The sequence below is a fragment of the Pongo abelii genome, chromosome Y, assembly GCF_028885655.2.
Source record: "Pongo abelii isolate AG06213 chromosome Y, NHGRI_mPonAbe1-v2.0_pri, whole genome shotgun sequence".
NCBI lineage: Eukaryota > Metazoa > Chordata > Mammalia > Primates > Hominidae > Pongo > Pongo abelii.
This window is the reverse complement of record NC_072009.2, coordinates 38,415,161-38,420,094: the sequence shown is the minus strand read 5'-3', so window position 1 is coordinate 38,420,094 and position 4,934 is coordinate 38,415,161. Positions and strand designations below refer to the sequence as shown.

At 35.1% G+C, this 4,934-nt stretch overlaps 1 pseudogene; it reads left to right on the top strand.

Moving 5' to 3' along the window:
* The first annotated feature begins 2,425 nt into the window (after positions 1-2,425).
* LOC129053234 (testis-specific XK-related protein, Y-linked 2-like) lies at positions 2,426-2,924 on the top strand (annotated as a pseudogene).
* The last annotated feature ends 2,010 nt before the right edge of the window (positions 2,925-4,934 follow it).

Below are 4,934 nucleotides of genomic sequence, written 5' to 3'. Positions count from 1 at the left end.
ATTCTCCAAACTCAGCCTTCTGAGTAGCTGGGATTACAGATGTCCAACAATATACCTGGCTAATTTTGGTATTTTAATAGAGAAACAGTTTCACCATGTAGCCAGGCTGCTCTCAGGCTCTTGACAACATCTGATCCTCCCGCCTTGGCCTCCCAAAGTGCTGGGAATACAGGCATGAGCCATCGTGCCCAGCTCTACCACACTCTTGAATGCCAGTGTCTGATACCTTTGCTGTTTTGATGTTATCCCATTAATCTCATGAATCTTATTTATATTTGCTCCTCTGACTGTATACTTTGAATTGACTTATGTTTGAGTTTTGCTGCTTGACCACTTCTGTTGTCATTGCTGTCAATTGCATTTTTTATTTTGTGGTGTTTTATTCTTCAAGATTTCTGTTTGTTTTTTCTCCCATTATTTTAATCTCTCAGGTAAGTTTATCTGATAAATTTCAGAATTCTTTGTGTTTTCCTGAAGTCTACTGCATTGTCATAAAATAACCATTTTGAGTTCCTTGTCAGGCAATGTGTCCATGCCCATCTCTTTTGGGTCAGTCACCACTGACACCTTATTTTGACCACTTGATGCCATCATCTTTCTCTCATCGATCCTAATCCTTGTGACTATGCATCAATGTCTGCACAGTGATGTAGGTGCCTAATTCAATGTAGATGGTTTGGCTTTGTTTGGAAGCTTTCTTCCATGGTAAGCCTGTCCAGAGATTCAGGGCAAGGAGAAGAAAGAAATTAAAGTCTTTAAGTCGAAGACAGCTTCAGCCCTGGTAGCACTAGGGGAAACACTAATGAGCAGACTTTCATGGTTGGAGTAATGTGACCAGCAAATCTGACTCAGGGCCAGATTGCACCCGTAGCACACAGTTCAGCAATGGGCGCACTCAAGGCCTGTAGCTTCCATGGTCTGCCCTGTGTCTTTTATTTGGTACCTGAGGTTACTGTAGTCAATCAACAGGAATATTGACTGGAACTGAAGTCCGTTCTGCTGAGATCATAGTTTCTGATCTGTTGCCTGGGTTGGTCTATAAGATTAACCCTGAGTATCAGCCTCCTAAAGTGCTGGGCTCAGGGGAAAGGGATATAAAAGTCCCAAGGCAAAAAAGTTATATGCCTACTTCCTTTGTCCAAGCAATCCTCCCACCTCTGCCTCCTGAATAGTTGAGATTACAGGCATGTGCCTCCATGCCTGGCTAACATTTTTTTGTGTGTTTTCTTGTTGCTGTTGTTGTTGTTGTTGATGTCATTGTTGTTTTGTTGGGCTCAAGTGATCTACTCACCTCAGCCTCCTAAAGTGCTAGGATTACAGTATGAGTCACTACACCCAGCTAAAATTACTTTCTAATATTTAATTTTTAGGTCATTTATTTTTATTCAGTCTTATTTCTCATAAATGCAGTTCAGACTGTTATTGCTTTAGAGTTTCTCTTTGGGTATTCCTGAAGGAATAAATGGACTCTTGATATTCATTTTCTAAATGGTGTTATAAAATGAGTAATTACTTTAGATGAGCGATGACTATTTGGCCTCTTTTTGTTTTCTGGCTTCATTTCGTTATGTATGAAGAGTGTTTTTTTTAATCCGCCTGTATATGTGAAATGAATTTTTACTCTTTCAACTGAATGTAGTACAGAATTGTTTAAACTGGTTATTCAACTACTTTATAATTTTGGTTTTCTTTCTTGTGCGTAGTAGTCTAATTATTTGGAGAACAATGTCAAAATTAAATTAATTTGCTTATGAAAAGTTTTTCTGATAAAATTACATAAATACACACAAACAAAAGCACGTACACATATACCACTTAATTTCTAAAACTTACAGTTTTTCTGCTTCTCTAGTACCTTGTATTCCATCACTTAGCAAAATCTGTTAAGTTCTACTTCCAGGATTTACTTTAACTCCACAGCTTATTTGCTATTTTCTGTTATCAACATAGTCTAAAACACAGTTTATATTACATTTGCCTCCTATTTTACACTGTAATTTCCTACTTTACACTCTAACTTTCTACAAAAAAGAAACTACATTTTCAAGATCTAATTCAGGTAATTTTATTTTTTCTTAATTGAGAATTCTTTGTATGTGCTGTTACACCTTATAGCATCAGATATGAATGTATCTATCCAATTTCATCTGTTCCAGTTATTTCCTTTGAGGGAATGTGTATTTAAGTTTATAAATATGAGTATATGTGTATTCTCTTATTATTTGTTTTTCCCAGAAGTAATATATATTTTGTATGCATAAATTTAATAAATCCCTGATAATTGAAAGTTAGCACTTTTTTTTTGTTTGTTTCTTTTAAGTAAATTATTTTCTGAAGGAGGTGGGTTGGAAGGCGTATATGTTAACATGGCAAGTTTAAAAGAGAAAGTGGCCATTACTAATAAAAATTATTCTCTAACATTTTCATGTTTACCATTAATAGCATTGCTGATTACATGTTCTCTCTTATCAGTTGTGTATGGGGCCATTCACTGCAACATACTAGCAATCCACACCTGCAATGACTTTGCTGCCATTAAGCTATGGGTAATAAAATTCATCTTTGTCATGATATGGCATTCCTTGGTGATTATCTCACGTGTAGTGACTCTGGAATTTTTCCCTGCATCTCTGAAAGTGAGGACCCTACCCTTTCTATTAATCATATATTTTGTATTAGTTTTGGCACCGTGGCTGCAGTTTTGGAAAAGTGGAGTTCATTTTCATAGCAACACAGAAAATAATTCCAGCATGGTGGGTACAGTATGGATCTTATTATCTTAATAATATCTTAATCATGCTACTATATGCTGCCATCAACTTCTCTGCTGGTCATCAGTGAAACTGCAGCTGTCAAATGAGAAAATAATTGACAAGAGACAGAGGTGGGCCATAGAATCCAACACTGCAGCTTTCCGGTTTTAGAAAATGTGATAATAATATTGGTATTTCAGTTCTTTGGAGGGAAAATTTTACTGAAGTCTTGCGACTCATTAATTGCCGTATAGCTCATCATAACCTACCTATTAGCCATTGACTTTATGCTCCTCTTCTGTCAGTGTCTGCATCCAAGGTGATCAGAGAAAGTATTGCCAGGACATACAGAAAATCATCCAGAAGCACTGTGATATTGTGTAAACATCTAGAGAAAACTCAATTAAAAGAATAAAAATAAGCAGCTGAGGAATTACTATCATTCATGGAGAAGGGTTGGATATTTTCGATAAAAAGTATGCAATATCCATATATACTTTCACAGAACAAAGAGTAAAGAGGCTGAATATGACTTTATAAAGATACTCATAAAAATATAAACAGCAAGTCTTGAAAGTAGTTTCTAATAAAATTGATTTTTCTCCTGTTACTATGCATTAGTAATTTTTATTTTCTTCAATATAATTGTACAACTTTTTAAACAAAACGAAATCAAAAATCCATCTGTGTCCAAAATCTGAGCAGAAAAAAAAAATAATAACTCATAATGCATTTTTCACCTAGTACATTTTTGGAACGTATGCCTTTAATTTAACAAGTGCTTGTAATCTAGCATGTACATTATCAGCGAATATTTTCTTTTCAGAAACAGTACTTCCTATAGTTTTCATTCTGTACTTAAGGAGAACCTGAAAGAGAAGTCTTATGAGCATGCTCCTATTTATATTAATTTAAGGTAACTAAAGTCTTTCTCATTAAACTGGCGAACAGAAAACAATTCATATTAATGCATCTTAAAGCACAAAACCTGTTCTATTAAAAAGAAATCATCAGGTTAATAATATAATATTAATATATTTACATTAAATTAATATTTACATTCCTACCAATAGTGCACAAGGATTCTCTGTGCTCTGCATTCTCAAAAACACTTGTCATTTTTCATCTTAACAGTAATGGCCATTCCAACATGTGTGAAAGGAGGTCTCGTTGATGGTTTTAATTTACATTTCCCTGATGGTGGTGGTGAGCATCTTTAAATATACAGTTGTTCAGAAATTAGCTGGGAGAAGTAGCACATACCTGTAATCCCAGCTACTAGGGAGGCTGAGGCAGAATTGCTGGAAACCAGTGGGTGGAGGATTCAGTGAGCTGAGATCATATCACTGCACTCCAGCCTGGATCACAGAGTGAGAATCCATCTCAAATCAATCAATTAATCAATATTAAATTTAGAGTTGTTGGCTAGTTGTATGTCTTCTTTTGAGAAATGTAAATTCAGGTCCTTTGAACATATTTCATAGGCTTAATTTTTGTTGTTGTTGTTGTTAAGTGGCTTGAGTTCCTTGTATGTATTTATTATTCACCGTTTATCATATATATGGTTTGCAGATATTTTCTCTAAGCGTTTCAGTTGTCTCTTCAATCTGTTATTTGTTTCCTTTTTCCCTTTGCAGTGCAGAAACATTTTAGTTTGATGTAATGTGATCCAATTGTTTTTTTGTTGTGCTTTTGTAGCCTGTGCTTTTGGGGTCATAGAATTGAGGTTTCAAAAATAAAGTTAAATTAAAAATAGAATTACCACATGATCCAGCTACTCTACTTCAAAATATGTGCTCAAAGCATATAAAATTAGTATATCAAAGAGATATCTGCAGTCCTATATTCATCTCAGCGTTATTCATAATAGCCAAGATACAGTAACAACCCAAGTGCTCATCAACAGATCAACAGATAAAGTGTGGCACATACATACAATGAGATATACTATACAGCCTTAAAAACAGGAGGAAGTCCTGTTATTTATTTGTGACCAAGTGAATGGAAATAGAAGATATTATGCTCAGTGTAATAAGAGAGGCACAGAAAGACAAGTATAGGGTGATCACAATTATATATAAACTCTAAAATGTTGAACTCATTCAAACAGTGAATATGTCAGATGTGGTGGCTCATGCCTGTAACTCCAGCATTTTGGGAGGATGAGGTGGTTGGATCACT